The following is a 12,738-nucleotide window of genomic DNA, read 5'->3' as shown; positions in this document are numbered from 1 at the left end:
CATATGAAGACAGGAACATGTACAGGGAACAGTCTGTTCAAAGGCAATTGGACATGAGGCTGTTGTGAGGAGTACAAATTGTTCCGTGAGGAAGGAGCATGCCCGGAGTGGTGAGGGGGCTGTGAGCTGCTGCGGTCCTCGCTCCAAATGCTGTGCTGAGGAACTGGGACTGCGTCCTGAAGGTAACGCGTGGAGCACCTGAAGGACCTGAATACGGGGAATGGCATGAGCACCTTTCTTTCGGAAAGCTCACTGTTGGGAAGCGTGCAGAATGGTTGGAATAGGAAGAGGGTAATATACAAGTTAAAAGGTTATAATAGTAGAAAAGATGTTTAGCTATTGCAGTAGGGACGGGGAGGAGGAAATAGATTTTAACTGTATTTAGGAGGTAGAATTAATTGGCCATAAAGTCAGGTTGAGTACAGAGAAAGAAAGGAGAAATGCCGTCTAAGGTACCTGCTTCAACTGAGCAACTACATATATGGTTGTTCCATTAATAACACTAGTGAGCATTTATTGAGTGCTTATTATGCAGCTGGCATGCTGCTTTGCATGCATTATTCCATTTCATCCTCGTATCATTCTGCAAAGTGGTCATTATCTCCATTCTACAGATGGAGAAGGTGAGGTTCAGAGCAATTAGGAAACTTGCCCGATACTTCATATGCAGTAAATGGAGCTGGGATTCGAACTCAGTATCTGTCTCCCAAGTGCATGCCATCAGTCACTGTGGCCTGCACAGCTACTTCCTTGCCGAGGGACCAGGAACAGAAGTTTGGAGGGGGAAGGGAGAAGATGGTGATCACACGGCGTAAGTGTGTTCCCGCATAAATCTAACCCGGCAAGTTCTATGCTGAGTTTCGCTTGCATGGAAGCCGCATTGCTCTTATCTGGGGGTGTTGGTGAGTGGGGGGTAGAAGGTGCCAAGAAGATGCTCCCTGTCAGCATCCTGCTGACATCATGCCGCTCTCCTGCCTCCTCCAGAGTAGCTGTTGATAAAGGAGAGATTAAGGAGCAGGAATCTTCGGGTCAGTGTTTCCACCTTTAGTGGGAATGCCAGCAGAAAGGGGGCCCGGCGTCTGAAGCTACAGGCAAGGAAGCCCGGCTCCAGGGAGGTAGACACAGCTCACATTTCTTGGTTAAGGACATTACCCCCACAGTCTCCTTTAAATACTGAACTCAGAGCAAACAAACATGCTGCCACAGCAACCAATAAACAAATATTGGTGGAACGTATGTAAATGAAATATAAGCAATGAGCTGCTAGTTGGTTCTCCTGGTATTTGGCATGGGCGTCAATTCAAGAATGTGTGTGAATCCTGGGGTAAGGCAGGCACCATTTCAAAGGCTCCAAACAGACCTTTCCCTGGTCCCTGTCCTTTCAGCTGCAGGGCCTGCAGGCAGCTCTTTATTCTAAAGAAGGGCCCACTTAAAGCCTCATTAGTCATTCCGCCCTGAAGGACAATCTGTCTTTTGGCTCCTTCTTGTGAACACTTTTTGAGGGTAGGGCAGAAGAGAATACAGTGCCTGTCAGCAGGCAGAGGAAGGAAACCTGACTTGGAAATGCAGGAAAAGACAAACTAATCAGGGTTAACCATTATGCTATTTTTATGCAATTCCATACAGGTTGCCCAGTAAATTATGGGCTGGTAGACATTTATTTCACAAATTTGTTTATCGTTCTTTGCCATAACTTAGGCTAACCAGAGAAAGAGAGAAAAAAACCCTATCTGGAGCCATGACGTCTCAGTGTCCTTCCGAGCTTGACCTTCAGCACAGTTGAGAGGGTCGTTTATGACTCAACCATTGAGACTCTGGTATCTCGGAAGGTATACTGTTGTTAAATGGGCACATTAGTACTTTTGCTTTCTCACCTTCTGGGATGCGTTTGTGTGTGTGGAGGGGTATCGGGCAGGATGGGGAGTGGAGAGGGTCAAGAATTAATGGGCATTGCCCAAGAAAATGAATCCGTTGACTGTTTAATAACCACAATTTATAAAGTAAATTGTGTGAAGTAAAAATAACTGTGGAGTAGAAAATCTTATTATTATGCATATAATAATCACTGGGGCATGCAATGACAAGACTGCAGGCTGTGTCCATGTGGCTACTGATTTTTCTATTCCCTGGCCCCAGGCAGCCTAAGAGAAGTCTCATTCTCTTCCCTTGCAAAAGTGCCAAGGGTTTCAGCTTCGGGAATATCGGGGTTTCCCCACCTTGTTGTTTTACTAACCACACAACCCACAGCAAGCCACCAATCCGAGAAGATAGGCAAAGAGTCTGAATCTTTTGGTGGCATTTCTAGGAGCGAGGACACAGGGAATGAACCAATCAGATTATCAACATCAGGCCACACTTGCCCCCTCCCCCGATCCTTTTTAATTGGGCAAAGTATGGGGTGCCTAGGTGGCTTAGTCGTTAAGCGTCTGCCTTCGGCTCAGGTCCTGATCCCAGGGTCCTGGGATAGAGCCCTGCATCGGGCTCCCTGCTCGGCGGGGACCCTGCTTCTCCCTCTCCCTCTCCCCCTGCTTGTGTTCCCTCTCTTGCTGTGTCTCTCTCTGTCAAATAAATAATAAAATCTTAAAAAAAAATAATTGGGCAAAGTATTTGTTTTAAAATCTAGCAAATAGGATACAAATTAGACACCCATCAACAATATCTATAAAAAGAATCATCAAAAAAAAAAAAAATCAGTATTTCTGTCCAAGTTTACAGAGAATTAAAACAGCTCCTTTTCCTATGAGTTACTTTTCTTTAAACTCGACAGCAGTAACTAAGGGTAAAACAACCATGCCCACCACGTGGGATTCAAGGTTAAACAAACTTCCACCGCCCTTGTTTATGTTTTTATCATCAGTTGAGCTTTTTTTTTCTCCAAAGGCCTATAGAAATGGCTGGCAATTTTCAATCATCAAATCAAAGCCCTTTGTCGCCACCGTTTCTTCGGTGTAATGCAAGCTATGCTGTGAGTAATTCGATCAGTCCCGTCATTTCCGTAATTAGAACAAGAGCAGTCTTCCTGAAGTATGTGCTCCAATCGTGGAGTGAAGTCACACAAAAGTGAGTGCACAAAGCCCTTATGTTGTATGGTCCTAAAATAGCTGCTATTTTTAAACATAAATTTATTTACTCACTTACTTACCTCTAGCAGCTTGTCCACCACCCAGCTAGACATATTTACATCTCAGCTCTACCTTCGGCTTATCTATCAATGACTAATGAAATGCAAGTCAGAGCATTTCACTTTAAAGACAGTTCTGTAATGGGTGGGTCGCGGATACCCACTCATGTGAGGCTTATCCAAATGCTCCTGGGTTTCTCAAGGGCAGAGGAAAAGCAATACTTCAATGCACTGAAATATTCTCGATTCGTATTATTTATATGCCTGTAGATCCTGATGTGTATGATCACCTCGCTGTGGTAAAAGCCTCATGGGATCCCTGAGATTGTAGAGACCCTAACCCTCATTTAGAAGAGGGCGAACATGTGCGTGGGTGCATTTATCTGAGGCTCTTTTGTGGGGTGGTTTAGATAATGCTGTGCTCTGAGGGAAGACTGGGAGCTCACACTGCATCGAATGTTTTTCTCATTCCACTGTTTTCTAGTGGTTTCCCTGCCCTGGTCCCTGTCCTCTCAACCATCTTCCACACAGTGGTTAGAATAAAGTTCCTCATAGGCTTTTTTCCTTATTTTCCAGATTATAAAATTCAAACATCTCATCCTTCCTAACAACTGTCTTCCATGCCACAGCAGCCTTGTTTTACTTTAGTGCCTTTGAATTTGCCAAATTAAGCGTCTCATCACTGCTCTGGCAACTTCTTTCTCCTCTTGGCCAACGTGAGCCCCAAGATGGTAATGAAAGCTCCCCTTCTCCAGGAGGTCTTCCCTGGTGATTGGTCTCACCTGGGTCTGAACACCCTCCTCAGTGTATAATCATTTAAACATTTGACAAGTATTTACCTATTTGCAACAATACAAAGAGAAATTTTTAACCCTACTACCCTAACACGACTTTTAAATGTGCTTCAGATTTCTTTCCAATTCTTTCTCACCTGCATGTAAACTTTTACATGATTTGATGATAGCTTGTAGGATTTTTTCATTCAATATTATTATTTTTTTTAATTTTAAAGATTTTATTTATTTTTGACAGAGAGAGCGAAAGCACAAATGGGAGTGGGGGGCAGAGGGTGAAGCAGACTCCCCGCGGAGCAGGGAGCCCCATGTGGGACTCGATCCCAGGACCCTGAGATCATGACCTGAGCTGAAGGCAGACGCTTAACTGACTGAGCCACCGAGGTGCCCTCATTCAACATTGTTTTATAACTATTTTTCCAAGTTACTGCACTACAGTGGTAGTGTGGCATTGTATCTATGGGCAGTGAGTGATGGTAGAGACAGATTAGGATATGCAGCCAACCTATATGTAACTTTGGGCAAGGCAAATAAACCCTATGAGCCTCAGTTTGTTCATCTGTCAAATGGGGGATACAATGTATGTAAAGTGTCTGACATTTGATAAACACTGGCTGTGATTTACTACCCAGCTTGAGCCATATGAGCTTGCTTTTCTGGTTTGTTGCTTTGAAAATTTTCCTGGCTGTTTCTTGGGCAGTTCCGAGACAATTGTGAAGTTCCTCTAAAGATGGAACTTTGATTTGTTTGGCCTAACACTTCCTAGGTCTTTTGTTGATAGACAGAGGTCTGCCTCAATGGACTCTGAATCATACAGTGCTATGGCTGACTGCATTTCTTTCTAAATCATTGTGTTCTTCAAACTGAAACCTGGTCACTAGGTTTCTATGTACTAAGACTCCCAAGCTGAGTTATAAGTGGCTCAAACAGGAAAAGCAGCTCTGGGAGATCCCTATATTTCCTACCTCATTCCTATGCCCTTCTAGCTGAGAAAGTTAGTTTAACCAGTTCTTCATGTTGTTCCCACCTCAATATCTTAGGTCGAAAATCTAGGCCACCTTGGGCAAGCAGACAAAGCTGAGTTTTTGTCTGAAAGGGTTGTGTCCCTTGCAGTGTGTATCTTGCTCAGAGCACTCTAATTTATTTATGGGACTGAAGAGTCGGGGGAAGGGAGTAGAAGGTAGTCTGCCACTCTGACCTAAGTGAAGGCACGTTTTTAACGTGATACTGGGGTGGAGGAGCAGAGTGTGGGGGGGCATCCCCACTTATCCTCCTCATTTACATTTTGCTTCCTGATGACCAATCACCAATTACTTAGCAAGACCCCTCCCATTCCTGAGAAAGGTGCACCTGCTTAAAGCTAACATTTTCACGGCAAGTTTAGGAGATTCAAGTTGGAGTTCTGTTCAGGAATGACCATGTACCCACATATTCTGGTATATTCTTTTTCTTAAAGTATTAACTTGTCATTTTAGAGCCCCAGTTATAAAATAAGGACTAATCACAGCACTCCGTGTATTTCATGGACCCTGCTGAGAAGAAAAGTGCTTTTATAAATTCTAGTGTTTTGTTTTAGATGTATATATATCTTAACAACTATACACAGTTTTTCATGTTCTCAATTTTCTGTGCAGTAGTAAAACTCCTGTTCCCCAGCACATCTTGATGGCAGTTGCCCAAAAGATTCTTGTTTTGTCTTGTAAGCTGTATCAGGCTTAACGATGGTTAGTTGTTTGTAGTCATTCTTCATTTCAATCTGGGCTTCTGATGTTTTAAGTTAAAAAAATAGACTCTGTGCTAATTCTCTAGTCATATGAGGAGGCTCATTTCTGATGATTGCTTAATCTTCATCCCCCAAAGAATCTTTCACCGTAAGAAAAAGTCAAAAGGCATTCCACACCAACTTGTCAGAGCATGTCTCCTTTGCTTTGCTCCTTTTTTTTTTTTTTCTTTTGCTCTTGAAATCTTCTGGCATGAGTGAAGCCTGGAAAGCAGCAGGATTTGAGATGAAAATGTGGTAGTTGTCAACATACCTTCTGTGGATGCATTTCTAGCCTCAAAATGATGTGGAGCTAGAATGCGGTCTGGCTTTCTCACCTTATTTTAGAGTCTCAAGTTTAGACTAAATGGCACCATTTCACATTGTATTGCATCACATTGCGGGAGAATCATTTCCTTCGGGGTAGAACTTCTAACAAACCTAGGAACAGCTTACTGTGCAAGAACAATGGGAGAAGACATTTTGCTAGAACATGAGCAACTGAGCCTCTTGTTTTTAAAAACGTCATTAGGAAATCCCTCTCCTTTTTTTTTTTTTAATCTTAATAGATCAAATTCCTGATAGAAAAGAATTGGAAGTTTTGTTTTTCTTTGTTTTAAATGTAACTCCCACAAGGGGTTACCAAGTGGAATTTATCCTTTGTGTGAGAAGGATAAAGTCACTAGCAGAACAATGAGGGGACAGAGATAGGTCTTGAACATGCTGTCTAGATTACTGAAGCAAAAGAACGTCGTTTTCAGCATGGTTCAGCAGACCAGCTATATGAACAAGAGGCGTACGCCATGGTGGTTAAGAGCACAGACTGGGCTTGAATCTTGACTCTACTGACTGGCTGTGTGACAGCAGGTCAGTTATTTCATCCCTCTGTGCCTCCGTTTCCTTATCTGTAAAATGGGGATAATACCACCACCACTACTCATACCTACTTCAGAGGATTATTACAATAATTAATGAGTTAGTATTTATAAAGTGCTAAGAATGGTACCTTGGCACATATGATGTGTCAGCTGCTATGATCACCACCAAGGTAGGATCTTTTTATTATAAAGACTGAAAGATGGCTTTTCTGTAAATATGCTGGAAGTTCCTTTAGATCTTGACTTCCTATCTTATGGTTTTAAGTTTATACCAGTATTTCTTCTGTTTTACTAAATGGAGGCCCAATTCCACCTGAAAAGCTCAATACTAATCACTATCTAAAAGCCTGAATTGGTAAATAATACGCTATATTGGGAAAGTAGTTTTCAAGACTTGCTTGATGCTTAAAGCTAACTGATAAATTGGAGAACAAACAGGAATATCCAATAGTTGAAATACAGTATTTTTTGGATCATGGTAAGTGTGGGTTGTAATTATTATATACACACCAGTTTGTAACTCTCTATGTGTGTGATTATTTGATCAGTCCTTGGACTTTAAACTCCACAAGGATAGGTACCGAGTTTTGCTTACCATTAAATTTCAGCTCCCAGCATCTGATATATAGCAGGCATTCAAAACTCGTTGTCGAATGAATGGATGTATGCATGGCTTCATAATTAAAAAATGATACTTTGAAAGTCATTGTGTTTATATAATAGACTTTTAAGAAATCCACATGTAGTTACTAGGGTTCTTCATACTGTTCATATTTCTATTAAGAAAACAGAAGGCTGACAGAGAAAGTGAAGTACAGAGAAATTCAGTAATTTAGCAAAGAGGTGGGTTTGAGGATGACCTTCCAGTCTCCTGAGTCCCAGTCTGGGTCTGTCGTCACTAAGATGAAAAGGAGAATCAAGAAATGCCACCTTCTTTCGCTCCTTAATCTTTTCCTTGCTTCTCCCCTGTCATCGTTCCAGGACTTGCATCCTATAGATGCAGAAGGAAGAAAGGAGAAACTCTTGAGACATTTGGTAGTACTCTCCTTCTGGAGGGAAAGTAAACATCAAAGCCCAGAGTTGCTACATACCCATGACGCACAGCCCTGTCTCCCAGGGCCCAGGGCCCAGGTCCTCGTGACGGTTCCTGACATTCTGATAGAGTATGCTGCTGACCCCCAGGCAGGTGTCTCAAACATCAAAGGTTTGGTATCAGCAATGACAATTTAAAATGAATGTGGCATCTTGCTGAAAAATTACCATATAGGCAAATGGATAACTTTTTATTTAGCTCCTGAAAATACTGTACACAGAAAGGCATTCTTAACCATCTGGAAACTATTTTGAGGAAATTAAAGTTTTGGAGCTCAACTATATCAATGATTCCCTCTTGCCTTTATTATTATTATTATTTCCCTGTTGCCTTGCCCTTAAATCAGATCCTAAAACTTGTTTCCTATAAAAGAGCTCCCAACAAATTTGTAAGTCAGACTCTTTGCCCTCTCTCCTCTTTGACTTTCAGACATTCTTCTGGTTCTATTCCAAGTTACGTGTACGTCTCGCAGACATAAATGTTCTTTCTTTCTTTCTTTTTCTTTCTTTCTTTCTCTGTCTCTCTCTTTCTTTCTTTCTGTCTTTCTTTTTTTTTGCTACTCTTAGCACATGTGGAGATGATTTAGAATGAGGATTCTTTGGACACCTTCCTTTTTAGAAAATCCAAATCTATGGAATTAGTGAGAGGTTTTCCTGTCTCCTTAAAGTGTAAACCAGAAGTATAATGAAATAACATTTAAAAAAAATCAAATTAGGCCATTAGAGCAATGCTCTGCCTCACTGAGATGAGAATTTCATGTTAGACAATTTACAGTCATCACTATTATGCCATGCACAACTATACCCCGTTTGGTTATGTCAGATGGAGTAATTATCTGTTGGACTTGTTTGGCTCTCTTGTTTCAGTTCGGCCTCTGTGCTGGATTAAGTTTCCGCAAAACCATGATTAATTAAATGCTTCAGGAACGAGGACTTGTGTTTCATTTAATTTTTTGGTTAGCTGAAGTTTAACCGGAAAACTCTTGGCTTTAATCTTGGCTTAAAAACCTTCTAAAATCGTTTCATTTTCTTGCATCAAAAGGATAGCACAGTGGATGAGTCTGTCTTTGGTAGTTAAGAACATTATGAGTCCCTTGGGGTCATTTTCTGACTATTAGAAAATGTTACAGATGGAGGGGAGGTTGAAATGAATATGGAAACTAGTTAGAAACTAAACTCCTGGCATCAAATAGCCACTTGCCTCTATTTTTAAAAAGTGGTTGATAAACTAGTATTTATTGAGCACCTGCTACTTGCCAGGCCTGAGACTCTCCACTTGAGGAGCCCAATTCTGTGCAAGGAGAAGGGGATATGTTTACAAATAATGACTGCACAATGTAATAAGGGCTTAAGGAGGTTTGCAGCGGGTGCTATGGTAGCTCACAGCAGCGAACTACCAATGGCCTGAGGAAGTCAAAGACCTCACTGTGGGGAAGACGATGGTCTGGGTCTTGACCCATGCATAGGGGCTAAGTGGAGAAGAGGAGGTAGGGCATCCTCCAAGGGAGTAGGCCAAGGGAGCAGACCTTGAATTATACAAAGATGTGAACAAGAGTTATCTGTCCTGGGACATGATGTTTATGCCCGTGTGTCAGGACAGGGAGAGATTGCTGGCAGATGAGTCTGGACAACAGGCGGGGGCAGACTATAAAGGGCCATTTATAGAGTTCAAGTGATATTTTATAAGTAACATTTAACAATGGAGTTAAATAATCTGATTTGTGTTCCAGAAAGATTACTCTGGCAATGGTGGGAAAGATGCATTAGAAGGAGGAAGAGACCATCTTGATGAACTAGTCAGTATTTCAAAAAATCATTTACTGTTTTAGTGTTTTATGGACCCGAATTATAGTTTGAAACATTATTTTGCTTTTAAGTAGGAAAACCTTTCTGTTTTCTTCTCTCATGCAGGTTCCGTATTATTATTATCTTAACTTTGAATATTGGGAAACTGAGGCACAATGGCCATGTCACTTCCCCAAGGTTCTGAATGGAATCCATTGAGAAATTGACTCAAAGCCAGGTCTCAAAGTTTCTTCCAGCAATTGCTAGACCACACTCCCCACTATTACAGCATATTTATGATATAATTAACTTTCGGAAAGCCATATGGCTTTTGTTACAAAGACTAAAGGAATGTGCTTTTCATAACGAATGGCATATGGCCTCCAATAGCTCTTTGCTTGCATGTTTTAACAAAATGAACATGTATATAAATTAGATGCCTCAGGTCAGTTAGCAAACTGAGGTTGATTTTCTTCTGCTCTCCCTAATTACAGCTGCATTTCTGACAAATATCAAGGAGGTTTTTGGCAGCCTGTGGGTGTAAACATACATAGCGTGGGTCAGATAATCCTTTTCTCCTATGGTGTTGTCCCTTTAAAGAGTCAGTATTTGTCTTATATTCACAGAGGAGTGTGCTGCTCCCAGAAACGGGGGCATTTCTGATGAAGCTGCCTGCTTTCTGAATGGGGCGGGGACGCTAGTTGATTTAAATGATACAATAGACAGAAGGAACAACCAAGTAAGAACCACTGAGCTGAAAGCTGGCATTTACCTTTGGCCATTTAAGTGATGTGGGGCTGATAGATAACATGATAGATGCTCACATGCTGAACTAATTTAATAGCAGTTAATCGTGAGGGCTCACACTTAATCTCTCAGTTGTTTAGAAGCCTTTCTATTTTAAGTAACATGCCTCAAAGTTCTGCTCTCTTAGTTCACACTGTGTCTCATCTTATTGTTGATTTAGCAGGTTTTCTGGTAGAGTCTGATAATAAGCTCCTTGCAACTTTCACATTATCATATTACAATATTCACCACTGATTATTTGTACTCAAGGTCAATGACATTATCTCATTGGAATTCCCTGGACTCTGAATTCATAAGATAGTCCAAGATGCTCTTGTCTGTAATGGAAAAATACAGCACAATTACTGTAAGTCAGTTGGTTCATAAAGGATCTGCATTTTAAATGTAGCTACTCATCATATTGGCAAATTGCTTGCTTTTTTTTTTTTAAATGTGCGTGTTTATGTTATAGTAATAATACAATTTTTTGTTAATTAAGTGAATGTATATCGATAATAAAAGGAAATTTAAAATATAAGCGTTTCTTAAGTAACTGAAGCAAATAAGTAAAAATACATTTTAATTAATATTAAAATATTTAAACCCTTCTATACAAAAGCTTAATTTCCTAAGAGCAAAACCCACATAGTTTAGGATAATTTTTTCATGAAGGATAAACCAAATGTCTTAAATAGAAATTAAACTTTAGGTCTCTCTTTTTCCCATCTAAAATGACTCCTTCAAATCCTGTTCATACAAAAGGAAAGTGTTTGCTAACTTGTGTTTTAATTCCTCTTATATTTACTATAATCTGTATTCCTTTTTTGGACAAGTCATAGCTTCTCCTTTTATAAAATAATATCTTCCATTATGTTATAATTACAAACTGTGGATTCATAGGATCAATGAGTCATAGGGTTGCATAGAATAAGTCTTCAACAATCATCTCTGCCTCTGGGGCATCTCTACACCATGAATTGAATAACAAGGTGAGTAAGAGCCAGAAATATGGCTTTGGCTAGATGAAGAAAAAAGGTAATCCTGGGAACTCTTTTACTCTTTAGCAAAAATACTTCTTCCTTCCTTCCTTTTTTTTTTTTTTTTTCAAAGTGCACTCAGCCCAAACTGATATTATTAGATTAATAAGTCCACCAAATACCTTGTGTGTGAAAGTGTGGAATCATTTAGACTTACTTCATATTTGAGAATTGAATGCTAGGATCTGTAAGATTCCAGATAGTGGTGTTTGAGAATGAAAGGTTTTGCCCCTATCTATTTAACCATCATTTATTACAGGACTACAAACTATAAAAAAACAGTATGAAGGCACAAGATTTGGAAACAAATTGTTGCTACATAATCTATAGGAAGCTGAGAAACAATTTGGAAGAGAAAGTAATTAGGGGAACATTTATGTACTAACAAAAGTCAGTTAGAAGTTGGAAGAAAATGTTATTTTCTTAACTGTCATGATTCACTCATGTTAAGTCCACTCTCATCTTGCTTAGAGACTCTGTAGCAGTTGGAGATAGTTGTATTAGAGAACGTGCTTCAAGATCCTGAGCCAGTGTGGCTTTCTGTGTGGAGAAGCTCAAGACTGAACAAACATGGACACAAAACGAGAGACCTGGCATCTCTTTTGCTTACACCCATGGTGCTGGCAAGACGGGCAAGTGTCATAGTGCCAGGAAGCTCCATAGCCACCAATGAGATCAGACGTGGCCTGATAAACAGTACAAGAGAGCCCATTTGGGCACAGCCCTGAAGGCCAACCCTTTTGGAGGCACTTCCTTTGCAAAGGGAATTGTGCTGGGAAAAGAAGGGCTTGAAGCCCAACAGCCAAATTCTGCCCTCAGGAAGTATGTCAGGGTCTAGCTGATCAAAAATGGTGAAAGAAAAATATCACAGCCTTTGTACCCAATGATGGTTGTTTGAATTTTATTGAGGAAAATGATTAAGTTCTGGTTGCTGGATTTGGTCAAAAAGGTCATGCTGTCAGTGACATTCTTGGAGTTCACTTTAAGGTTGTTAAAGTAGCCAATGTGTCTCTTTTGACCTTATATAAAGACAAGAAGGAAAGACCAACATCATTAAGTTTTGATGGTGAAGATGTGACAGTAATAAATTTTCATTATTTATGAGAAACCTGGCTCATTAGAATTACTTTGAATACTTGCATTAATTTGAATTTTATATTCTAAAAATGTTATGATATGCAAAGACGGAAACCACTTGTTTCTCCAGATTTTCAAATCCTGTGCCAAATTATGTCAACAAACAAATGTGGTTATAATACAAATGGGGGAAATGGCAAGACCAACCACAGTTGCCTTCAAAGGAAAATGGACCTTGTCCCTTGAAGATTTGTTTTGTTCTGCTGAGGACCATATTGGGTCTGAATATTTTCAGGTGGTCTTAGTAGGAATTTTTTGAAGGCTGAGCATGCAGAGAGCCGAGCTGGGGTTGGGAAGATAGAGGAAAGGCGGGGGGGGGGGGGGGGGGGGGGGGGGGGGGGGGGGGGGG

The 12,738-nt window shown here is 40.6% G+C and overlaps 1 pseudogene; it reads left to right on the top strand.

The window, feature by feature from the left end:
- Positions 1–868: 868 nt before the first annotated feature.
- LOC116642635 lies at positions 869–12,356 on the top strand (annotated as a pseudogene).
- Positions 12,357–12,738: the final 382 nt, after the last annotated feature.

Source organism: Phoca vitulina, unplaced genomic scaffold (assembly GCF_004348235.1).
Source record: "Phoca vitulina isolate PV1807 unplaced genomic scaffold, GSC_HSeal_1.0 scaffold23, whole genome shotgun sequence".
NCBI classification, from domain to species: Eukaryota; Metazoa; Chordata; class Mammalia; order Carnivora; family Phocidae; genus Phoca; species Phoca vitulina.
This window is presented reverse-complemented; position numbering and strand designations above follow the sequence as displayed.